Below are 26,719 nucleotides of genomic sequence, written 5' to 3'. Positions count from 1 at the left end.
GCCTGTGCATCCTTCTCAAGGATAACAGCCGGACATTCATTCACATTTGAATGGACAAGACTTCATTAAGCATCTCCCGGGAAGTGCACTGTGGGAGATAAAGATAACGGAGCCCCGAAGGGTGATGACCAATTTAGAATGTGAGAGGAAGGTAAGCTGGGACGGTGGATTAAGCCCCGGAACCGGGACCAGAACCCTGGCTCGAACACTTACTAGCTCGGTGAGCAGCAGGCAGGCGGGTTGCTGAATCTGGGCAGCCCAGAGCGTAAAGCTGCGAGTTGGCACGAGAGCCGGCACACTGGGGTACTTTGCTTCCAGGCTAATGTGAAGATGGGGAGGTTGACTGATTTACTCAGCCTCACCCCCACGGAGAGGAAGTGATAGAAAATGTTCCATCAACCAAAAGCCCCAAAGACGAAAAGCCATTCAATGAAACAGGAAGAAGTTGAACAGAAAGTCTCTTTCAACTGCCCTCTGGGACCTGAATTAGGTAAAATCAAAAACTGACAAATGCTACAATCAAGGCAACAAGCACCAGGCAGTGTGACTTTCCAATCAAAGCTGTCAGGGAGGAACCCTCCGCTTTGGGTTGTTTCCCAGCCCTCCCTGAATCTTGCCCCATGAGGAGCCAGTCAGGCTTGAATCATGTTCTCACATCTAAACTCCCAGGAGTTTCAGCTGATTCAAGGCGATCCTTGGGACATCCCAGCCTGCCTTGAGGTCAACATCCGCTCACCTTCAGAAGTTTATGTCCATGCTCAGCCCAAGCAAATGCACCGATCAGCTTTGGGGGGAGGGGGCAGGGGAGAGGGCGTGGCCTTTCCGAGCCTTGGAGTTTGTTCTCTTTTTTAAACCTCTAGAAAGGATGCGCTAATATTTACCCTAATCCATGCAACAAAGCAGGGGCGCTCGAGCTAGCCACAGAGGCAAGAGCACCGGGACTTTATAAACCCTGCCTGGCGTACAGGTAGCGCGCCTGCACAGAGTGACTGCCTCCTAGAGCTCTGGGTAAGCGTCTCAGGATTCTCTCAGACAAAGTATCAGCCTTCCTTGGTAAAGGGACTTTCCTCCCGTGGGACATTTGCTATCCACATATCTTGTCCCCATCCCTAACTCACAGGGCTACTGGATGCCATGATAGAACAAGCACCGTATGGGGGAAAGTGTGAATGAAATACTATATAATCTAGGGGCAGCGAGTTGTGCGGTGGATGGAGCACCAGCCCCGGAGTCAGGAGGACCGGAGTCCGAATCTGGCCTCAGACACACTTCCTTTCTGGGTGACCCTGGGCAAGTCACTTAACCCCAGCCTCAGGGGAAAAAATTATAATATAAACTAGAAACAAAATGCTGTATAACATTCATTAGAAAAGTATAACGTAGGATGACATATAAGTAAAATACTATATAATGGATGCCTTGGAAATATAAAGTCTGATGCTGAGCACCCGACAAGAAATCACAGGGCCCTCTCACAGAAGTGGCCCGAGGACCCTGCGATAACGCGCTCTACAAATCCTAACTCGGACTCTCGCGGGGGAGCCCCGGAAGGCTTCCTGGTCGAGGAGGTGCCCTCCGTCTAAGTTGGCCGAGTACCTCCGCGCCCGTGGCCCGATGGAGTCCCCGCCCCTCCCCAGTGGCTGAAGGGCAGCGTTCGGTCTGGGAAGGGAGCGGGGCGAGCCTGAGTGCCCCCCCCGCCCCCCACTTCTGCCAGGCGGGCTCTATTCCCCCTTCAGCAAAAGCTCGGGGAGAGCCTGCTGCGGGAGAGCGCGGCCTTTGCCGGGCAGCGAAGCAAGTGGGGGCCGCGGCCTGGAGAGCGCCCGTGCTCCTGAACAGCCTCCTCCACCGAAGAGGCGCTCGGGCCGCCCCCCCCCCAGGCTGAGGCAGCCCGCATTCCCCCACGGCCCCGGAGGCGGCGGAGCGCCCGCTCCCCTTACCCTTCTTCCCGCTGAGCGATCCCTCCGGGCCCCAGGCCCCCCGAACGCGCTCAGGCCGAGCAGACCGCGCACCTCAGCGGCTTCCCTCCCTCCGCTTTCCCGGAGCCAGAGGCAATTAAGCGGGGGTCACGGAGCGCGGGGCTTCCGTTCTAATTACAGGTTAATGGGCTCGGGCCCGGAGGGTCCCTAATTAATCTTGGAGGAGCTGCTCGGGTTGCGCGTGGCTGAGCACGAGCGCCCCTTCTCCCCGGGAAGGCCAGCGGGGCCGAGGGCACCCGGCTTTACTTCCCACACGAAAGCCGAGCCTCCCGTTCTCTCCGGCTCCGAAGAAGGGACGTCGAGGCCCGGCCAAGGGCGCGCGGCCGGCCGGCCCCCCTCCCCCCCACCCGGCGCTCCCACGGCCGCCGCTTTGTAACAGGGAAAACCCATGTATAAAGCATCTTTACAGCTATTGTAAATGGGGGGGGGAATGGGGGGCACTCGAGAATCCCAACTCGCAGCTTTCCCCTCACAGACGGAACAGAGGCCCGGGCTGGGTGTGAAGTGTAGACGGCACACCACCTACCAGGACACCGCCGGCGGGGACCCGGGGCCGCGGGTTCCGGAGCTCAGCGGGAACCACCTCGGGCCTCATGCGCAGCTCGGCGGGGGAGCCCGGGAAGCCCGAGGGAGCCTGATGGGGAACGCGGGCCCAGCTGGGCGCGGGGAGGCAGGGGCCCGAGGCTGCGGGCTCTCACCGGAGGGCACGGGCTTGGGGGGGCGGGGAGAGCAGAACCAGAGGCACCACCCCCCCCACACCACCCCACAACGAGAGGGCTTACACTACTTCTCATTTTCAAAACTTGGGAATCGTGTCCACCTTCAGAGGAAGACGCGGAAGGAAGGGAGGAAGGGAGGAAGGGAGGAAGGGAGGAAAGAAAGAAAGAAAGAAAGAAAGAAAGAAAGAAAGAAAGAAAGAAAGAAAGAAAGAAAGAAAGAAAGAAAGAAAGAAAGAAAGAAAGAAAGAAAGAAAGAAAGAAAGAAAGGAAGGAAGGAAGGAAGGAAGGAAGGAAGGAAGGAAGGAAGGAAGGAAGGAAGGAAGGAAGGAAGGAAGGAAGGAAGGAAGGAAGGAAGGAAGGAAGGAAGGAAGGAAGGAAGGAAGGAAGGAAGGAAGGAGGGAGAAAGGAGGGAGGGAGGGAGGGAGGGAGGGAAGGAGGGAGGAAAGAAGAGAGAGACAGAGAGAGAGAGAGAGAAGAGAAGAAAGAGAGAAAGAAAGAAAGCAAGCTTCTACCCAATAAAGTAACGTGAAATGGCTCCTTGTCCAGAAAGAATTTATAGAAGAAATACAAAAAAAAAAAAAAAAAAAAAAAAAAAAAAAAAAAAAAAACCCTCAAATGAGAGACATTGAGGAAAAACTAAAAATTAAAAAAAACAAGAAAAAAAAGAAAGAAAGAAAGAAAAAGAAAGAAATTAACCAATTAGAAAGGAGATAGAAGCTTAAAATATTTTTTTTAAATTAGAATTGGGATTATGGAATATTATTGTTCTGTAAGAAACGACCAGCAGGATGATTTCAGAGAGACCTGGAGAGACTTACAGGAACTGATGCTGAGTGAAATGAGCAGGACCAGGAGATAGTTGTATACTTCAACAACAATGCTATATGATGATCAATTCTGATGGATGTGGCCCATCTTCAACACTGAGATGAACCAAATCAGTTCCCATAGAGCAGTAATGAAGTGAACCAGTCACACCCAGCGACAGAACTCTGGGAGATGACTATGGACCACTACATAAAATTCCCAATCCCTCTGTTTTTGTCCGCCTGCATTTTTTATTTCCTTCACAGGCTAATGGTACACTATTTCAAAGTCTGATTCTTTTTGTGCAGCAAAGCAATACATATATTGTATTTAATTTATACTTCAACATATTTAACATATATTGGTCTTGATCTCATCTTAATCTGTTCTCCAGATCTGTTATTTTTCTTATAAATTGTTTTACATTCTCTTCTCAAGCTTTCTAACTCATCGAATAAATTTCAGTGAGTTCCTGTGACCTTTCTGGTCTTGGGGCCTCTACAGCCCTTCCCAGCTGGACCTTTTCTAGCTTCCCCATGTGAGAGATGTAGAAGACCCTTACCCAAAATGATTACTCAGAGATCATTCAGTAAAAAGCAGAAAAGTTGTTTATTAAAACCTCTGGAGGATGAGCTGTCCCATCACTTCTAACGCTGTTATAAAAGAGATTACATCACAAAGAAGAAAGCATTGAGAAGGGGAGGGGGAAGCATCTAATTGGTTGTTGCTATCTGGAGAGATTGGAATGGAAGGTTTCTGTTTCCCTGAAATCACCTGATTCTGGGAAACAGAAAATCAGGCCTTCAGGCTTAATCAAGCAGACAGTGGTCCAGCTAATAGACCAAATATCGATAAATGTCACATACCAATAAATGTCATCAGCTCGGGTTAAGTAAATATGTTTATAGCTGGCCAAGGCTCAAGTCCCTATGGGCCTGCACAGATCATGCAGGTCAAAGGGGAAACACAGAAATAATGAAAATAAAATACAGAAAAAGCATTCATACATACCTGTAAGTTCTCCACCTTATCTCTCTATTCCATACACTCACTCTGCTTCCCTCCAAGCCCCCCCATAATGGCCAGCTTGCTGTTCTTTCCTATCTCGCTACCTTTGCACTCCAATCTGTGCTTCCCTTCCCACCCCAAAAGTTGATGTGCTTTGAAGATCACTTAATAGAGGGGAGGAAATAAACATGAATTACTCTTGATGTCTTAGTCTTAGCCTTTCTACAACTACAAATGACTTGCTTTTAAAAATGCATTTAGGTATTCTCAAAACGAGGGCTTTTTAGAGATTTTAGAGCTTAATAATAATAATTAAATATTTTTGTCTACCTTTTCCATGTAGGGTTTATTTTTTCCTTCCCATTCTCTTTTGCTTACACCCCCTCACAACTAGCCTTAAGAATGCTGTCACTTCCTGCAAGAAAGCTTTCTTCTCCCCCATCCCGAGCTCCAACCGCTAATGCCATCCTAAGTTTATTTTCCATCTAATTTGAACTTATCATGTATATTCTGCTCTGCACCATTGTCTCCCCCATTTCTGACTTCTTTTAATGCAGTGAACTCAGAAAGATATGAATTCAAATCATGCCTCAGATATTTACTGGCTGTGTGATGGGGAAAGCCACTGAGTCTTTTTCAACCTTTGCTTCCTCATCTATGAGACGGGGGTGGTGATAATAGCACCTACTGCCCAGGCTTGTTGTGAGGAATAGCTTGTGCTTGTTTGTCCCTCATTCTTGAAGGGATGACATCAGGGAGGGGAGGCCATGACATACAAGAGAATGGGATTGAAGTGAAGGAGGTCACCTGCCTCAGTTTCCCCTCCAGAGCCATCTGGGTCCAGTGGCCAGATAGAGATCAGGATGACTGGAGCTGGCCCTAGATGCAGTGAGAGACCTGGGGCTTTTTAAGCTGAGGTCTTCAGCAGGTTTGACTGAGGCCATGCCCATTCAGTGCTAGGTAGAAATTGAGACAAAGAATGGCCTCCATTACCTGGTCAAAAATAAATCAATCTAAATAAAGAACTAAATAAAGGGATAAATCAGGATTTCCAGCAAAACCAGAAATGACTGCTGTTTGCATTCCCTCCGAATCAATCTGGACCCAAACAGTGACCACTTGAGGTACCTGTTGCTGGCCAAGTAAGCCAGAAAATGTATGTGCAACGTGGTTGACCTGGCCCCTCCATCCCATGTCCAAGCCGGTCATGTCTCCCTCTGCACTTGGGGGAGTTGGAAAGTCTCTTTTCAACTGCCATCAGCTTGAGCTCCCTCTCTCTGTGCTCTCCTACTTTAAGGAGACAAAGATTAGCATCCCAGGTCCATGTAACCACTCAACATTACCAAGGAATATTAACAGACATAAGAACAAATGTGCAAACATTTCCCCCAAAACTCAGAGGAGTGGCCAGCTTTCCCTCTCCACAGAGACAAGCAGAACTGTGTTGGGGAAAAGAGGGAAGAGGGATTCACTTGGAGACTGAGCTCAGCATCCAAATTGGACAAGACTCCCACCACATTGGAGCCCCAAAAGTTGATCCCAAAGATCACTTCTTGTTTCCTGAGGCACCGATGGCTCCACTATAGGGGAAACCCATCCTGAGATCTGACTCCCAGCTAATATTCTGAAACTAATCAAATCAGAGACTGCACAAGACTGCAAGGATGAAGGGGGAAAAAGGCAGGAGACCGGAGCTGATGCTGATGGAAATTAAATATTTCCTCGACTGAAAAAAAATGCTCTTCTCCAGCACATGGTTCTCCAGTCCCAGAACGCTCCACAGTCTGTCTCTCCAAAGCACTTCTTTTTCACCTCCTTGCAATTCTTCCAGAAAAAGCTCCCTTGCATTGCACTATGAATCATAACTGACACTTCTATTGGGTGTGAAGGCTTTCCAAGCACTTTACCTGAATTATCTGTTTTGTTCCTCCCCTTGGGCCTGGGTGGTAAATGGTACAGGCATTCTTCTTCCAGGCTGGCACATGCCCAGGCTGGGGATGCTGGGGCTGGTGGAGCCCTTAAACTTGGGTATTTTGAGCTGCAGAACCGATCTGAGGGCCCACATTAAGTCTGGCACGAATATGGAGAACCCCTGGCAGAGAAGTGCCTAAGGAGGGGCAAACGAATGGAAAAGCAGAGCAAAGTGTCTGCCTGATGAGGATCAGGATCAGGACCATGAATGATGACTGCACGGCCTCAAAAGGCAAATAATAAATAGTAACTTTAATACCACCATGCTCTAACCTACTGCGTGATTAAAATGGCTACTAGTGGCTGGGATGAGTATATTTCTAGAGAGTCTGGGCTAGAGATGGAATACTTCTGGAGGCTGGGCTAGAGATGGTGTACTTACTTCTGGAGGCTGGGCTACGATAAGGTGGGATATTTCTGGAGAGGCTGGATTAAGGATGGGGTATTTATTTCTCAAGCAATTGGCCTAGAGATGAGACATTTCTAGAAAAGTTGGGCTAAGGGTGGGGCATTTCTAAGGCAACTGGACTGGAGATGGGGTATTTTTAGAGGCTGGGGTCCATATGAGGTGGGCTATTTCTAGGGCAGCTGGGCTAGGAATGGGGTATTTCTAGACTCTACATATGGGAGGGATATTTATGGAGAGGCTGAGTAAGGGATGGAATATTTGTAGCCTTGTTATGATTTCCACTTCCGTAAAATGATTCTTCTCTAGTCTATAATGGTTATAAGGACTTAGTGGTGATAATTCAGACCCCAGCCAGTGTCAGAAAACATGGGCACGAGTACTAGACGTGCTCACTGCTCGCTCTGTGGTTTGTGGAGAGTCTTGGATCTCTCTGAGCCTCTGCTTCCTTATCTGCCCAGGGAGGGCAATGACACTGATAGGAGATCTGGACCTGGAAGAAATGTTCCAAGCCTTTCAGTCGCAGACACTTTGTTTTACATTTGGGGAAGCTGAGGTCCAGAGAAGCTCGTGGGGCATCTCCAGGTACTAAGTGACAAAGACGGGATTCAGACTCAGTCCCAGTGACTCCACGGTCAGAACTCTTCCTCCGAAAGGCCTTATGAAGGAAGCAATGCGAGAGGAGGGGCAGAACTGTGAGGGCGAGTGAGAAAAGGCACGTACAGGGCCGGGTCCACCGTAAAAGCAAAGGAAAACATAGATATGAGGTTCCATGGAATCTCTTCTCAATCCTCCTTCTGAAGCTGCATCATGGTCCGGGGTTCTGGGCCATTCAAGGCTGTGCAGTGAACATAGGTAAAATGGCTGAGTGTAAGCATTGGACTGTAAATTCAAAGACAGAGACTAGATATCTCTTTTTACCAGTAAACTGAAGCCAAATGTCTAGGTGCTTAGCTGTTAACTAAGAGTTAGTGGGATAAATACCCTCCAGTTTAGAGGTGAAGGGGTGATCTATTGAGACAACCCCGGGGACTCCCCGCCTTTTTTTCTACAAGTCTCTGGTTGTACACAAAGGCTAGGTGGTTTAACACCTGCTTAAGGCTGTGAAGGCCTTTGGTCTAGCTTGAACCTAAGCCTTTAGGAGCATGAGCTTTGGGGGTCTTTGTGAAGTTCTTAGCCTGGACTAGGTACAGTGCTGAATATTAGGGATACAAGTCCAAAGAAAAGACAGAGTTCCTGCCCTTGAGGAGCTTATATGCTAGTGCACACAGAAGGAAGATGAACAGGGTCATGGTTTGGGAGTCCAGAAAGTCGGGGGCCAGGAAAGAATGAAGGCTGGGTCTCTTCCCAAAATGGAGGACCAAGAGGGTCTCATCAGTGGGTCTCCTGAAGGAATGCCACAGGCTGAGAAGGGTACCAAACACCCTGCCACCTTCAAGGCTGAGCACAAGTGTCAGGACCTTCGCCAAAGTTGACTCCTGGAGGGGAGGTTCTGGAGTCCCATCTCTGTGCCCTTGTTCATGCCGTACATTGGCTCTTTTCAGCTCCACCAGAGAGAACCCCTCTTCTAGGCTCCCAACAAAGGGATTTCTCCCAGTGACTTCCTCATGCCATACCCTCCCTTGCACAGATCTTACTCTGTTGTGTCCATGGCTTTGCCCTCCTGGAGCTGTGCTCGCCATGAGAGCAGGAGTTGCATTTGATCTGTAAGCCTGGTGCTCGGCACAAGTCTTCCCACACTGTGAGAGGCATCTGGAACCGGAGAAGTGACATCACGGTTCAGATGACCCGGATTCAAATCCTGCTACCTCTGAATCCTTCTGGCTCCAAAGCTCTGGGCAGCTCCTCCAGCCTCTCAGGGCTCCGGACAACTGTCCCAGACCACAGACTGCCATCACGGAAGTAGGGTTCTCACCTGGAAGCCCCCGACCAGTGAAGTCATGTGTCCAGTCCCCACCAGACCTCAGGGAATAGGAAAGCATTTTCCAAGCTCTAAAACAAAATATGACCATCCCTCCGTAAGCTATCCCCCTACTCCAGAGTCCTGACGTCATCCAAGGCTTGACTCCTTCATGAAGCTTTCTTGAGAGCGGCACGACTCCCTCCTCACTTAGACATAATCCTATCCTGGTGCACACTCCTTTTTTTTTTTTTTTTTTAAGAGGAATTTCTTATTTCATTTTTTCAACCTTCCCAACCAAAAATAATCTATCTTGGGGCAACTAGATGGTTCAATAGATAGAGCACCAGCCCAGAAGTCAGGAAGTGTCTGGCTTCAGACACTTAACACTTCCTAGCTGTGTGACCCTGGGCAAGTCATTTAACCCCAGTTGCCACAGCAAAAAAAAAAAAAAAAATCTATCTTTTCTCTTCATTTTTTGTATTTTTATGACCGCAATCTCACCTTTCATATTCATATCATCCAATCGTCAAAACAACCCTTTAATGTAGTTAAGGCACATATTATTCCCATTTCACAGATGAAGAAATGAAGACTCAAATATTTTACATAACTAGTGAGTTAAATAAGAAAAGATGAAGGTGGAGGTCAGATATTCCAATTTATTTAAATTCTCTCTTTAAAAAAAACTACAGGAAAAAAAAAGATTATGGAACAAATGTACAAGGATAACTCATAGAAAGCTGCCTTCACTAAAATAACTTTTCCCAAATAACTAAGCCATACTACAATAACTAAGTCAAGGGATGAGATAATGAAGCGCCTTTCAGAAAGTCTGTAGACCCCCAGCTGTCCTGTGACTTCCCCCATCCCTCACACCCCTTATTTCCACATTCCCTCACCCATAATCCTACCTGCGGATGCCTGCCTTCTCTTCCCAACCTTGTTTAGGATGGCTGCAAGGATAGCCCATCACTAGAGGTGAAAGCTATTATCCTCTGTTACAAAACCTGAGGAAGTAATGAAAAAAGAAGTGACTGAGTACAGAGGAGAAGACACAGGAATCCCAAGATCCGGCCAATGGGTCTTGAAGGCTCCTTGATCTGAAATCTACCTTTGCTGCCACTCAGATGCTGGTCTCCCTGTTGCTAATACTGCCCACTGCGAGTATCCTGGACATATGGACATATATGTGGCCTCTGCCCTTAGGACCCAGGATCCTCAGGATGATCCTTTTTTGCTTTGTTTTATTTTTCTTTGTACCTTAAATGTGATTATTTTTGTGCATAAGTCTGGTGGGAGAAGGACTCCTACTCTCTAGGACTTAATCACAAACAGGTATTTTTAAAGATAAGTCCTCTTTTTAAAAAGGTATCAATAATAATAGTAGCTCATGCTTACCTAGTACATCAATGTTTATAAAATTTTATTAATGATGAAGTTGGAAATCAGAGAAGTTGCCAACCGCAATCACACAGGCAGTGTCAGCTCATCCTTCGTTCCAATAGGCTAAGAATGAATGGATGGATGGATGGATGGATGGATGGATGGATGGATGGATGGATGGATGATTGTTGTCATCACTGAAATTCATAACAAATTTTGGTTAAACTACTCTGAATAAAATTAAAATCACAGTTGATGGGAGAGGCAGTATGAAGAAAGGGCTAGAGCATAAAGCAGTAGCATATCAGATTTCATGTACTCTGAGACAAACTTGGCAAAAGCTTATCCCCAAACACTGCCAACCCGTTTTCAGAGAGGCCGGATTGAATTTTATTGTGAACTCAGGCTAATTGTCCTTTATCTTTTTCCCATTTCAATTTGGGATTTGGATAGTTATTGGGAGCCCTTCATCCGTCCTCGATCAACAACAAAATCACCTTCACCAAAAGAATTAAGCAGAAATTATGAGGTGAGTAATATTCATCTTGATTTTTCAGATTAATCTCTCTATGGATGGTTCATGGATGGACTTGGAGAGAATTTTTTCTCCAAAACAGGGATTCTTAACCTGCTATCTATGAATATTTTTGTAAAAATGTGATAATTGCAGTTCAATATAATTGGGTTCCTTTCTAGTTGTAGGTATTTTATTTTATTTAAAGCTTAATATCCTTAGAAGGAATCCATAAATGTTGCCAGATTGACAAAAGGTGAAGGACGCCGGTTTAGAATTTTGTCATTTCTGAGAATCATTTCCATGATTGGCACCCGTGGCAGTAGTACTGATTTTTAAAATAAACAGACCAGACCTCACTACCATGAATCATTGTTACCTTCAAACAGTGAGCTTAGGAGGCTCTTTTTCCAATAACGCTCCATCTGCTCAGAAAAATCTTTGAAACTTTTCTTTTAGCAATTGTCTAGGGTCTCATTTCTCTTAAAATGAGGGCTTTGGACTAGAGGATTGTTATGTCTCTTTTAGCTCCAACATTCTACCCTACATTCTGAAGGTTTGCCCATGTCTAGGACCCTGTGATGGATGGAAGGTCTCTTCCAGCTCTGATGGTAAAGACTCGCATCTTTAGTCTTCTAGTGTCTGTCCTGGGATCACTTCCATTCCTTGCCTGCCTTGGTGTAAGATGCCTTCTAGCTATGGCACTCTATATTCTGTGTCTAAAGATCTTTCCAACTCTAATATTCTCTGCTCTATCCTCTGAACTCCTTTGGCTCTGGCATTTCATATTACGAGGCCATGTTTGGTTCCAACATTCACTTATACAGTCTTCTAAAATTCTGTTTACCCCAAACTTTCTGTATTCCATTTCCCAAGGCTTCTTCTAGCTCCAAGGGCAACTTGATTTGGGAGAAGGAAAAAATAGTCAAAAGTCCCTCTGGAGCCAAGACTGATGAGTAGGATGGGTCAAACTGTATAAGATTCTTTACTCCAAAACGTATTTTTGACCATCAAGAAATGGGAGTGTTGTTCTTGAGTGGCTGCTAAACAGGCTTTGAAGGTCATTCCCAGAGAAACAGCCCAGAAGTGTTTAGTGCAGTAACAACATTCTTGGAGAAAGGCCCGAGTTTGTCACCTGCCAAAGCGATACTCTGAGGGGCTCAACAACCACAGTGACAGATAAATTTGGGAATATATGTGTGCATGCGTGCAACGTTGCTTTAAAGTTTCAACACTTTCTAGCCACCTCTTATTTCCCACATCCCCCAAACAACAGGAAAACTTGAACTCATTAGTCCAGTATCTCCCTACAGAAATTTAACACCAATAAAACTTCCTTATCTACAACATAGAGATAAGTGGGCAAAGTGGATACTTAGCTGTTCTGTTTAAACATCTATGTGAATGCTTAACTAAAAATGGAATACTGAAGTCAGTTGTGTTGTCTAAAGTGACCTTGGCTGAATAATGGAATGAAAACACAGGAGTACTTCTTATGTTTGCAAGCAAGTCTAGATTCCTTTCCAATTTAACTCTATGAAACACAAAAATGTGTTCCAAGTCAAATACTAGAAAATATCTTTCCAATCTCCATCTATTCTGTGCTATTTTCCCACTAGATGATGGGAAACATTTCCATGGGAGTCATGAATTCTGAAATTCAAATACATTTAGTGCTGTTCATTTTCCCAGGGGTTAGAAAGAGAGGAGGCTAAAAGATGGAAAATAGATACTAAAGTAAGCAAGGGATTGGGAAATCTTTCTACCATCTTCTCCCTCCATCTCTCGTCCTAGCAGCTGGCTTCCATGTTTTAATCCCCTTGAAGAAAGGGAAGACATAGATAAATCCTAGAGATCTTGTTTCAGTCACCTGTTTCACCCTCTCGCTTTCTTGCCTCTGATGATCTGCTGGTGAAAAAACAAGAGACTGAGGGAAAACAACAGCTCTCGTGGCTACCTATTTCCTAGTTCTTAATTCTATGAGTGTAACCTTGGCCAATCCATTTCACTTATAGCCTCAGGGAGCTTGATTTGACCATCTCGTAAATTTATTCAGCTCTAAGATTGTATATTCAGTGACTTTAGATCTGTTTCAGCTTGGACACTCTAGAATCACATTAGCTGTAAATTCCTTTCTTGGAATTAAAAGCCCTCTCTAGTTTTCCCTCTCCCTCCTCATTTTCCAACACTCTCCAACAAGTGCCCTTCATTCCCTTTTGGCTAATAGCCCCATTGCTCACTCCATCCTGCTCCAGGCCCTCTCCCCACTTCCAAACCTTTACGAACAGTGGTCTCCTCATTTAGAATACCCTTCTAACTTGCTTTTTCCAATTCAACACCTTATATACCCTCAAATATAATTTAGTGCCTGAAGATTCTAGTCCACATTGTTCTTCCCTTCTCAGAAAAACCACTTACATTAACCAACCTTAGCACACAGTATCATACCAATTTGTACAATACCAAGTAATGGGGGAGTGGGGGAGTCTCACAGCCTTGGAACTGGGAGTTAGAAAACCTGGCTAATGTGTCCCCGTGCAGGTCACATTGCTTTTAAGGGCCTTCTTTTCTGTTCTAAAATTAAATGATTAAATGATTAACCTGAATGGCCTCTAGGCCCTCTCCCAGCTCTCATTCTTTTGTTAGGACTAGTGCACAGACCATTGCAAAACTGGGTGCCTGTTGCCTGTGATCCAGAGGTTCTGAAACTACGGCCCACGGGCCAGATGCGGCCCGCTGAGGACATTTATGCGGCTCCCTGGGTTATGGCAAATGGGCTGAGGGGCAGAGACAGAGTGTGAGCTTTTGTCTTTACTATAGTCCAGCCCTCCAGCAGTCTGATGGACAGTGAACTGGCCCCTATTTAAAAAGTTTGAGGACCACTGCGTGATCAGTCTAGCTAAGTGCCGCAAGCAATGAGTCGTTTTTCCAGCTGCAGGTAGTTACTCATTGGGCCCATCTGTCAAGGCCCCGGAGACCTCTGAAAGGAGCACCTCTATTCAGAAATGAAAGGACTGACATGTGCAGGGTGTGCCTTTCTTCAAGGTGATCTCTTCCGTGTTCATTTTCACCTTCAGGTGGACAGCCTATTCCTTGAGATGTACTACCCCTTGATAGTACAGTCACTGGTAATATTGAAAATGATTTCTTCCGTGTCCATTGTTCACCTTCAGTTGGAGAGAATGCTCCTTGAGGAACAGACTGCTTGCTTGGTGGATCCTAGTATAGAGCTGAGCATGTAAGAGAATGGCCGATGGAGAAAGATCCAATACAGGCTTAAAAATACATATGTGGGGGCGGCTAGTTGGCACAGTGGATAGGGCACCGGCTTTGGAGTCAGGAGGACCAGAGCTAAAACCCACCCCGGCCACTACTAGCTATGTGACTCTGGACAAGACACCTAACCCCAGTTGCCTTGCCCTCAGAAATACATGTGTGGATGACTGTATTCATAGGCTTCGGTATTAACACTTCTCAAAGAAAACCTGTCACTTCTACTGCATTCTTCACTCCTAAGTTCTGAAGACTTACTTGGAGTTGAAATCAGTTATTGTTTTCATGGATGAGATGATTCTCCTGATAACTGCAAACGGCTTTTGAGTTAATATATTAGAACCACAGTTTAAGGTGAAAGACCCTTGGAGGTTGATCAGAGTAATATGAAAACGTGCTGGACCAACACATCTTCCATTCTGACAAGTGATTTTGGTCAAAGTCATCAAGGACAATTACCACTTTGGCCAGGCGGTGATGTGACCCTTCAGAGACAAGTGATCCCTTATAGGTAGCAGCTCTAATATATATTAGGGCTTCTTTTAACTTCCAGTATCATCAGACTATAGAGTGGGTTCAAAGAGCTAGTCCTGACTTTCAGGTAAGACACAAGGATGAATGGGTAAATTATCACCCATTTGTTCTCTATGGACTAATGGAAGTCATAGACCCACTATGTAAAGTGTCACCCCTTTGTTCTCTGTGGACTAATGGAAGTCATAGACCCACTACGTAAAGTGTCACCCCTTTGTTCTCTGTGGACTAATGGAAGTCATAGACCCACTATGCAAAGTGTCACCCCTTTGTTCTCTGTGGACTAATGGAAGTCATAGACCCACTACGTAAAGTGTCACCCCTTTGTTCTCTGTGGACTAATGGAAGTCATAGACCCACTATGTAAAGTGTCACCCCTTTGTTCTCTGTGGACTAATGGAAGTCATAGACCCACTATGCAAAGTGTCACCCCTTTGTTCTCTGTGGACTAATGGAAGTCATAGACCCACTATGCAAAGTGTCACCCCTTTGTTCTCTGTGGACTAATGGAAGTCATAGACCCACTATGTAAAGTGTCACCCCTTTGTTCTCTGTGGACTAATGGAAGTCATAGACCCACTATGCAAAGTGTCACCCCTTTGTTCTCTGTGGACTAATGGAAGTCATAGACCCACTATGTAAATCGTCACCCATTTGTTCTCTGTGGATTAATGGAAGTCATAGACCCACTATGTAAATCGTCACCCCTTTGTTCTCTGTGGACTAATGGAAGTCATAGACCCACTACATAAAGTGTCACCCCTTTGTTCTCTGTGGATTAATGGAAGTCATAGACCCACTACATAAAGTGTCACCCCTTTGTTCTCTGTGGACTAATGGAAGTCATAGACCCACTATGTAAAGTGTCACCCCTTTGTTCTCTGTGGACTAATGGAAGTCATAGACCCACTATGTAAAGTGTCACCCCTTTGTTCTCTGTGGACTAATGGAAGTCATAGACCCACTATGTAAATCGTCACCCATTTGTTCTCTGTGGATTAATGGAAGTCATAGACCCACTACATAAAGTGTCACCCCTTTGTTCTCTGTGGACTAATGGAAGTCATAGACCCACTATGTAAATCGTCACCCATTTGTTCTCTGTGGATTAATGGAAGTCATAGACCCACTATGTAAATCGTCACCCCTTTGTTCTCTGTGGATTAATGGAAGTCATAGACCCACTACATAAAGTGTCACCCCTTTGTTCTCTGTGGATTAATGGAAGTCATAGACCCACTACATAAAGTGTCACCCCTTTGTTCTCTGTGGACTAATGGAAGTCATAGACCCACTATGTAAATTATCACCCATTTGTTCTCTGTAGACTAATGGAAGTCATAGACCCACTATGTAAAGTGTCACCCCTTTGTTCTCTGTGGACTAATGGGAGTCATAGACCCACTATGCAAATTGTCACCCCTTTGTTCTCTATGGATTAATGGAAGTCATAGACCCACTATGTAAATTGTCACCCCTTTGTTCTCTGTGGACTAATGGAAGTCATAGACCCACTATGTAAATCGTCACCCCTTTGTTCTCTGTGGACTAATGGAAGTCATAGACCCACTATAAAACATAGTCTAGACAACTACTTAAAATGGCGGAGAACTTCAGAGATTATCTCTAGTCTGGTAGAGAAATAGAAGCACTGGACATGAGCCGGAGGATCTGGGTTCCATGATAACAAAGCAAGCTTCTCTAGTTGTGCTTGGGAGCAGTGAGGTGAATAATTCCCCCTCCCCACACAGCAATGAAAGCTCTCTCTCACTGAGTATGTCCACACCTGGGTGCCATGTTAAAGTTCTAGGAACAGACCAGAGACAGAACAATGGCAGATTAACTGCAGTCCCACTCTCTTCCTTCACACTGACAAGGTAACAAGGCTCTAGACTCATTACCCACTGTTCCTGCAGTACTGCTTCCTCCTTTCTTCCTGCCTCTGGCCTCCCCCTTTGCCCATCCACCCTCCACAAGGCTACCAAAGTTCTGTTCCCAAAGCCAGTCTGCTCCCGGCTCTCCCTCGTTGAAAGAGCTCAGGTGACGCCAGGTCGCCTCTAAGATCAAGCACAAATCCCTGTATTTGGTATTGAAAACCCCTCAAAATCTGGACCTTTATCTAGTCTAATCTCTCTTTGTAATACAAGAGCCAGTGGAGGCCATATGAAGGGACAGGGTAGGGAACTAGACCAGGATCCTTTCCAAATACAGCAGTTCCCCTTCCTTGCACGTGATTTATAATATACACTTCTTAGAATATATACTCCTAGAGGTCCGGGGCTGCCTTATTTTTGTCTTAGTATCCTTAGAACTGAGCCCTGTCCCTGGCACTGAGTTGTCAGTCACTTCCGTTCTGTCCAATTCTTTGTGACCTTCCAGAATTTTCTTGGCAGACACCGGAGTAGACACTGACAGTAGAAGAGATACTAGTAGTAGAGTAGATTACTTCCTTTTCCAGCTCATTTCACAATGAGAGAACTGAGGCAAAAAGGGATAAGTGACTTTTTCAGGTTCACACAAGCAGATCTGAACACAGGGTGGTGAGTTTTCCTGACTTGAGCCTTGGCATTCTACCCACGGCACCACCTGCCTGACATCTAGAAGTATTTAATAAAGGCTTATAATTGGCTGATTGATCTACCAAATGCTACCGTTTGCCTTATCCTAATGGAAAAGGTCAAAACTCTGATCTTATAGCCCACCATGCATAACTTCAGGCAGACTCGATTATAACACGACCTAAACCTCCTCATTAAGGTTACAAAGAAGGGGAGGGGAAGGATTGCTTAAGGTGACGCTAACACAAAGATAAATTGCACAGCTGTTTAAATGATTTGATCTGAATGGCAGGGTCAAAATGCAGCCCCCAAAAGCATCTCCTAGGACACCCGATTTAATGATAGCTAGTGGATCCAGTGAATAGGGAGGAAATGAAGTAAAGAAGTACATCAGCAAGCAGAAGACCCAAATGGGGACTTCCTAGAAAATGGTGAGTGACTGGTAGGCAATGGCATTATGGACTGCTCTAAAGGCCTCTGGAGGATGGCCTGAGAGAAGAGGAAATCTTCCTGTAGAAGGAGAATGTTATCACAGTCTCCGGTCTCTTTAAAGTCTTCCCCAAAGAAAGAAGGAAGCACAGCAAGATGGAGTTACAGGGAAAAAATGTAAGGGGAAATTTGTGAGCAAGGAAGTTTCACAAAGTAGAGCAGGCAATCTTATAAGACTCTGAGTGTTTCCTACCTGGGGAGCTTCAAATTCAGAATCACTTCTCACCAATACTGGAGGAAATATTTCTCTAGCTCCTTAGAAGCCTTCCCAGTGATGAGATTCTCTGATTCTTTCATTCTAGCCCAAACTCAGTTTATAGATTAAAAATGAATAAACAGGGTGGGAGAAGGAGGGGAAAATCTGAAACACAAGGCTATGCAGGGTCAACATTGAAAAATTATCCATACATATGTTTGAAAATAAAAAGCTTAAAAATAAACAAATAAAATAAAATTCAATTATCATCTTCATAAAAAATGAATAAACAAATAAAAACAAACAAAATCAAAACCCAGTCTCAGATTTGCCTCAAGAGTTAGGAAGGATTTGAAGGGGAGGACCTCTTCTAACATCACTTCTCTTTATGTTACCACACAAAGCCATTAGCAGATTTTGGAGTATTTCCTCAGTCCCATCTCAAGTGACTTCAGTGACAGCTTCTCACCATGTCAGCTACAGCCTGGAACAGATGTATTTGAAAAGCTTTAGGAATATTGACAAGAGCAGATCATTATTTCCTAACATTGGTATTCATTTCTGTGAGCTGTTGGCTTATTTCTGGATATTAATTTAAATCTGCTGCTAATTTTAATTAGAGGTAGGATTTAATGATGCTGAGTCAATTTCTGCCCTTTTTTAAAGGAAAGAATGTTAACTTCAGCAATCCAGGATTAAAAGTATCTGTATTTATTCCAGGTCTTAAGAACAATGAGTAGGGATTAATATTTGCATGGGGAATACAGTAGCGCCTGGCAATGCCTTTTGAAATTAATTAAAAATGTTTTAAATTTTTTAATGAGCTATTTAGTGAAATCACCCCAAAGTGATGGACACACTAAGTCACACTGCAGTGGAAGGCCTCAGCATTTAGCTATGAAAAAGTTTCTAGTTCTGGTCTACCCAGATTTCTACCCATTCATTCTTTTCTCTTTCCAACTCTTTGGCAAAGCACAGGGGGAAGGAGATATTTAGGTAGACCTTGCTGATTTCCAGTTAACAAGATTATACTTTTTCCTTCTCAGCAGATGAAGATGGATTCCAATACTCAGCTGTGTCTGGATTTAGCAATATTCAGAGAATTATATCCTCTTACTGGGGAAGGGAAGGGAATAAGGATTAATGTATCTACTATATATCTGCTATTATACAAAGCACTTTCCAATTATTATCTCATTTCCAACAACCCTCTGAGGGGGGTGCTGTTATTATTCCCAGTTTACAACTGGAGAAACTGAGGCAAGCCAAAGTTAATCGACTTGCCCAGGATCATATAGTTGGCTAAGTGTCTTCCCAACTTCATGCTCACCTAGCTGACATTTTGGAGTTGGAAGTGGCCCCAAAGGGCTTCTAGTTGAACCCCCACTGTGTCATCCCCTACCTGTAGTCATGGCGGCCATCATCTCTGAGTCAGGCCATCATTCCTTTCTTGCATAGCTCTAACTGAAGTTATTTCTTTACATTGAGCTGAAATCCTTTTTTTCTGTCACTTGAAACAGTCTAATCCCTCTTCAAACATAAAATAAGACAATCCAAATAAGCGAAGGCAATGATCATAACCCCTTCCCATCCCCAAACCCATTCTCCTCTGTTTAGACTAATTATCTCCAGTTCCTCCAATGAAGTGGAGTCCTTAATAACAATAGCTAACATTTCTATAGTGGCTTTAGGTTTACAAAGCACTACACATGCATTAAGTCATGAAAAGGCAATAGTATCATCCCATTTTACAGATGAAGAAACTGGGACTGAGAAACATTAGATGGCTTGTCTAAGAACATAGCCAGTGAGTGTCTATGGCCAGTTTTGAGCCCAGGTCTCCCTACCTTCAAGTCCAGTGCTCTACCCATTGTACTGTCCAGCTGTCCTTGAACGACATGGCCTGGAATCATGTTTTTCAAAAGAATGTATTGTTTCCATAAATTAGCAAACAAGGACACCCCGACAACCTGATGGGATGAAGAAAGGAAAACTATAAAAATAAGACGTCAAAACGGAGGGGGAAAACAGCACCCTGGGACAACAGTACTACGAACAAAGTTTCCTTCAAAATCCATTGAGGAAATAGTATAATAAATGATGTTCGTAAAGGTGATCTTGAGTCATACAGAAAAGCTAAATTATATCTCTCTGTGCTACACAGCAAGGCAAGAGAGCAAAATACATCTCACAGATTTCCATGCAATAGAACTCTTCTTTAAAGTGGGACACTTAAAGGGCTAAGCTTCATTTAGCTTGGAAATTTTCTCTCATAGAATAGCTCGACTTTAATCCACTATTATTGTGAGTTTCAGCAAAGGACAACCTGAGAGAGTGCAAAAAGTGCGATGTTAGTGGGGTCTGGATGCTTGGGCTGAGCTCCTCTGCTAATAATTAGTCACGTGACCCTAATTAGGTAAATGCAGAGCCACATACAGTGATCTGAGCAGAGGAGTCTGGGAAAGTGGCTTTGAGACCAACTTTGTAGTTCATAATGTGGAAATGATACAAAAAATAAGTGAGAAAAAAAATCACTTCAGTGGAGAGAGATGTGGAGGGAAAACTGCAACCTCAGGCAACCAGCCCTTGTAGGTAGAAAAGCCAGTTCAGGGACTGGGGTGAGGGAGAGGAACAGATCTGGCTTGGGCTAAAGTGGAAATCACAGCTCACGCAATAAGGACGTGGAGATGAGTAGGAGAGAGAGAAAGGAGTCTTGCCATTCAGCACTTTTCCTATTTGAACTAATTATTCTTGCTAATTAAGTACCAAGACATGTTGTTTCTAGTTGCCTTAAGAGCACAAGGACCATCAAAACCTAAATGTAATTAAGTGTAAAATTACAGAATATCTTAAAGTCATTATTTTAAATGACAGTTCTGGGCAAACCATATCTGAAGGCTCAGTCTACTCATCTATAAAATGGGGACGTTGGACAAGGTGACGGAGAAGGTCCCTGCAGCCCTGATAATTTATGTTCTATTCAAAGGGCTGACATGTGAGATTCCACGGTCCCGTGAAGCACTGAAATTCTGTCTTCTTTTCTAAGGTCTCTTCTCGTTTCGATATCCTTTAATTCTAGGAATGGGACAGGATAGGGATTAAATCTTGTAGATCAGGACTTCTTCTCTTAGATGATCGATTTACCCAGGGCCACTCAGCCAGGATGTGTCCAGGGGAGGATTCGAATCCACTTCTTCCTGGATCTAAATCTGGCTTTCTAGCTACCATTCTATGCTACTTCTCTAGAAATAAATGAGTTTTTCCTTCAAGTGCCAATTAACCAATCAACTGGCATGTATTGAATGTTTACTATGTCCCAGGATCCATGGTATATGATGGAGATTCAAAAAAAAGCAAAACAAACCAAGAAGCTTATGCATTAATGGGGAAAAAATAACGGTGACACAGGGGATAGAGTGCTGGGCCCACAGTTCCATCTTCCTGAGTTCAAGTCCAGCCTCAGACACTACCTAGTTGTGTGACCCTGGCCAAGTCACTTAACCTTATTTGTTATTATGAGGATATAATAACCTTGGGTTATTATGAGGATAAAATGAGATACCGATTGTGAAATGCTCAGCCAGTGTCTGGCACATAATAAGAATTCTATAAATGTTACCTCTTGTTATTATTATCATTCCTATTACACTACTGCTACTGCTACTACTACCACGACCCCCACCATCACTACTACTACCAGGTTGCCAGGAGGATCAGATGAAATCATTTGACAGACATACCTCTAGCTTCCAGTGGATATCATACAAATGCTAATTCCTGTCTTCCTTCCCTTTTTCCCTTCCTTCTTTAAGATGTCTTAATTGTGAAATCTGAAGGTCTTTTCTCCACCCACATTGTTCTCCTTCCATCCGATGCTTTTGTCATTGTTAGCATCTCTCGTCTCCAGGGTTGCTCCCTTTACAGATGACCATCCTGGTCCTTGTCCTTCCCCCACAGGTCCAGCTTATCCTTGCCCATTCCCTTTACTGGCTCAACATTGGTACCATGTCTTCTCGGTTGCTTCCCCGAATTCTCATCCATTCTCTTCATCCTCCACACAAGTCTCTCCTGGAAACCTGATCCACTTCCGTGGTTTTCACGATCGTCTCTGTGCATAGAACTCAGTGTCTCCCCTCAGCTTCAGTCCCTCATCACCAATCTCCCATTTTAGAGTGGATGTCTCAGAGACGTCTCAAACTCAGCTTGTCCCAAGCCGGCTCATTATCTTTTCCTCATAAACTCTCTCCTCTTCAAAACTTTAATTTCTATCAGATAGGCTACCAGATCTTCCAATGTCCTGATTTTGTCATCTTGATATTGCTCTTGATTCCTGTTCTCCCCTCCTCCTTTATCTTTATCATTGCCAAATCGGACCATTTCCACCTCTAGGAACTCCTTCTGACCCCTCCCATCCCCTACTGTTGCATCTTGCCGATTGTTTCCTAGATTCTTACAACCGTCCCCTAATCTTCCTTTCTGCCTCAAGTCTCTCATTAGATCTACCCATGCTACATGCTGGGTAATTGTCATTTTGAGCATAGAGCTAAGCATGTGATTCCCCTACTCAGCCACTCGAGTGATTTCCTAAATCACTGGATGAAATATGATAAATAGGATAAAACACAAACTCAACTTAGCTTTTAGAGCCAAAAAGAAGCTAGTCCCAATCTCTCTTTCCAGCCTTGTTAAATCTTCCTCATGCTCCTACATACTCTGATCCATTCCAGCTGGCCCTTCTTTATCCCTCACGTGGGATCTTCATCTCCCACATCCACACACTGGCCATCTCACATGCATGGAATGGACCCTCTCTTAGCTCCATCTCCCAGATGCTTCCTTTAAGAAGCAGCTCTGGCACTATTTTCATGGCTGCTGCCTGCTTTCTCTTCCAATCTCCCCCTCCCCCATATTTAAAAAAATAACTTGTATTTAATTATGTTATATATATATATATATATATATATTTCTATGTATATATATGTATATATATGTATGTATGTATGTATGTATGTATTTGCCCCAGGAAAAGCTATACTCCTTCTGAGTAGAAACTACTTCATTCTTGGTACTTGTATCTCTAGTACCTAACACACATTAAGTATTTAATAAATGTTTGTTGGTTCACTGATTTAAGTATAAGAAAGATAATCTTCTCGGGGGAAATCACTAGGGTTGGGAAATCTAGTGGACTGGAGAGAACAGGAAAGCCTCCGGAAGAAATGAGGGTTTGGGTTGAGTCTTGAAAGAAGCCTGGGACAATCAGAGATGGTGATATGTAGGGAAAGCATTCTGATCATGGAAGGGAGTTAGGCGAGATAAGAGATGGAGTGTGTGGACCAGGCAGTTCAGGAAAGAGAGTGAATGTGAGAAGACTGAAGAAGTAGGAAGAGGTCAGGTCATGGAGAGACTTAAATGCCAAATGGAGCCATCTGTATTTGATCAGAGAGGTAAAAGAGCAGCCCTGCAGTTTATGGAGCAGAGGGACAATAGTCTGTCTCTCATCTCCCTCTTGCAAGAACTCTAGTTGAGTCTCCTAGAAGGCAAGTTCTGTGGGGACAGCAAGCCCATCTTCTTGCTAGTTGTTGCCTCCGAGTCTTGTACTTAATCAGTATTCCGTAAATGCTTGCCAAATGAATGATGATGTTGACTGAATGAATCGGCAAAGCTGGAGAAAGAAATCTCTTCCATGTTTAGCACAGGACCTGCTGAGGAAAATGAGATCTCTTTTCCATAACTATCTATTCTTCCCTTGTAAAAGCACTACTCAAAGCTCTTTCTCATGTTTTTGGAGAGGGCAAAATAAGAGCCCAAAATAGACTACATGATGGCCACCTATAGCTTAAATCTGATCTTCCCCACAAGAGCAAAGGCTGCCCCCAAACTCAGAGAATTCACGAACATTTCTTGGCAGCATCAGGCATCTTTTTCAGAGTTTGAATAACCTTGTTTATCCCCATCTCCTGATTTCCAGTTTCACCTGAACCAGCTGGCTAATGGAAATAACATCAGCCTTCTGCCTTTTACTAGGCACACAGTTAGCACATGAAAGGGCTTCTGGTCACCCCATGGCTGCTGTTCCCCTAAGACAGGATGTTTGCACAGCAGTGAAGAATTGGCCCAGAATTCCAATAGCCTTAAAATGCTGCCGTCCTCGGCAGATATTCAAATATGTCTCTCTCCGTTTACCTAAAACTCAAGGTTGTTTACAATTTATAATCAGCTTCAGAAATTATGGGGAAAATCTTAGGAAGTAGCAGGAAGGTTTTATGCTTTTCAAACTAACTGACAAGTTTGGATTGTTTTTTAATGTTAAAATTAAAATGAATCCTCTGAAGGATTTTGGGGGAGAAAGAATGAAAGGGAAGGGAATTTTCTCAACCAGACACTACCTCATTAAGGGACAGTTTGTTGTTTTTAAAGAATTACATTCTATTTTCCAAGAAATGATGGCCAACTTGGAAAATAAATAAACTTTAAAAAAAAATGAGGAACTTATGTTTGTGCAAAAGAGGCAAGACCCTTGCCAAAATTTATTTTCCCCAACATTTACAACTCACAGACACTCAGGAAGTTGTGATTCTGACAAGGACTACTTATAGCTTAAAGAGCAAGCCATCAGTCACCCAGAATGCTCTTGATTCATTTACTTTTCTAGTTGATACAGGTTTACCTAGATATTCCTCCTCCTTTTCCTCATGCTTCTTGTTGAAGTGTCTTTGTTAAAAACGGAGAATGTTTCAATTAAAGAAGAGAAGCTGAATGTCAACATGAACTAGAATGGGAAAGAATATGATAACTATTGCCAAATATGTTGAATGTTTCTATCAAAGAGGGGTTGAACTTATTAGGCTCAATGGAGGACGGGCAAAATTTGTCTGAGCATATAGTAAAGAGCCTCCTAATGATTCGTGTTTTGCCATAAGAGGAAGAGAATTGTACTTCACGAGAGATGTTCAATTAGAGTCAGATGATATTGAAAGGAATTAATCTTTCAGCAAGGGGTTCTTCTAGATATCCCCTAAAGCCCTTTCCACCACTAAGATTTTATGATTTTTAAATGCCATCATATTTTGCCTTACCTTAGTAAATCTAGTGTAATTATCAGCATTGATCTGTGTCAGTGACATGGGCAGAGTGGAGGATGGCCAAAAATATATTGGAAAATGGCTCAGTTTTGACAGAGAAAAGTAAAATGCTTCTAGAATATTCACAATATCATGATGTATGGGCATGAGAATTCTTTTCGTAAAAAATAAAAAGAATCATGTCAGTAGGCACGGTGAGCACCTAACAAAATCATCCAAAAAAGAAACTGACTATATCTTAAACAGGAAATTATTGGTTACTGATGCAAGAGTCATATCAGAATCACCCATCTCTGTAAAGTAAAACCATTGACAGGGAAGGTGTAATTCAATATTAAATTAGAAAAGAAAAAGAGTCGAAGACAATGCAAGCAATGTTCAGAACTTCAAGGTGACCGGTTCGAATAGCCAATGTGCCGAAAAATGAGAAACGGCAAAAGGAAAAAATATTGACATTGCTCATCACAATTTCTTGAAAAGCCTTATAGTAACTTTAACAGTCATCATATTGAGCAGGCAATAAAAGGGGAGAGGGGAATAAATGGTCTTAACCATCAAGAACTCAATGTCCTTCACAATCAGAGAGAGATGGAAGCCAAGGGCATCAACAGTTTAGAATGAAAACATACTTGTAAGCCCTTCTAAAAGAGAATTGCAGAAAATTATGAGCAATGGCAGCTAATAACCAAAAAAATCCATCCATGAAAATGAGAACAAGCCTACAGAAACATTGGTATGAGACCTATATGAGTCATATCATCTCAGAAACATTCCTAGAAAAAAAGTTACAGGAGAATGACAGATGAAAAATGAAACAGATTTTTCAGTGTATCTATTTTCATTATCAACTATCTCAGATGTGAAGAATTTGAAAATTCACTTCAACTTCTTCAGGAAAAGCAACTGGACCAAACTAAGCAGACAGGATAGAAATCTATCCCCCAAACGACATAATCTTGAAAATATTGAGGGTTCCATTTGCAGAATATTCTATGGAGAAGAAACTATTAAATAATATGCAAAACTAGAATTCTACTATTACTTAAAAGATAATAAGAGAATATAGATAACTATTGATCCAAATGCCAACATTCTCATTTTTATAAATTTTTATGAAAATCAAAAGGATATATTAGAAGCATCTTTATTGAAAAAAGAAGGAAACAGGTCAGTTTCCAACAGTTCTAACAATTCTAAACAAATAATCCTCAATGACATTCTGCATAATTGTACTTACTTGATTGGGAATACAAGACTCTCTTCTGTTTATTTTGGTGTTGTTGGCTGAAAACAAAATGAAACAAAAAAATCAGTTTCAAAGTCACTTATTCTAAATATAAAGTCATACAAGATTTCTGGACAAATGTAATCATAGTCATAGCTCTTTTCAGTGATTAAGGATCAACTGAATCAAAAAACCAGAGATGTCCTTGCCCAAGTTTTTCAGCACTGTTATGGATCTTGTACTGTTCAGTCTCCAAATGGAAGAGGAACCTCTGAAATGCTTAGATCCTCTAGAGCCTTCTATAGACAAATGATCTTGTATTGATAGTATCAACCCCCCAAACATTAGAGGGCTTTCTCGTAATATATCATTTTATAAAAGAAATCAGCCCCTGATAAAGAAAAAAAAAAGATGGAAACCGCCAATTTTCCAGAATATTTCCTGCATACAATCAGATTCCAGTTTATTGAATTAATAAGTATCTTAGTGAATACATCTAGGAAAGGCCCCAAATACTTTGCCCTTGAATTACACCAAAGAAGCAAATGAGTTAGACTGAGTTTGGGATATTATACAAAACTTCCCACCCAACCTGTCAATTTATTAAAAAAAACCTATTTTATGCAAATGTTCTCTTGTTTATGCTACATATTTACAAATCCTACAAGCCTA

General features: G+C 43.3%; 1 long non-coding RNA gene across 1 annotated transcript; it reads right to left on the bottom strand.

Annotated features, from left to right (window-relative positions):
- Nucleotides 1–18,060: 18,060 nt before the first annotated feature.
- Nucleotides 18,061–26,096, bottom strand: LOC141546371 (uncharacterized). The gene is made up of 3 exons (XR_012483284.1): nt 26,060–26,096; nt 19,585–19,707; nt 18,061–18,221 (listed from the first exon to the last, which is right to left on the bottom strand). It is a non-coding gene; the product is annotated as an uncharacterized LOC141546371 (long non-coding RNA).
- Between the last annotated feature and the right edge of the window lie 623 nt (nt 26,097–26,719).

Source organism: Sminthopsis crassicaudata, chromosome 6 (assembly GCF_048593235.1).
Source record: "Sminthopsis crassicaudata isolate SCR6 chromosome 6, ASM4859323v1, whole genome shotgun sequence".
In the NCBI taxonomy this organism is placed as follows: domain Eukaryota; kingdom Metazoa; phylum Chordata; class Mammalia; order Dasyuromorphia; family Dasyuridae; genus Sminthopsis; species Sminthopsis crassicaudata.
This window is presented reverse-complemented; position numbering and strand designations above follow the sequence as displayed.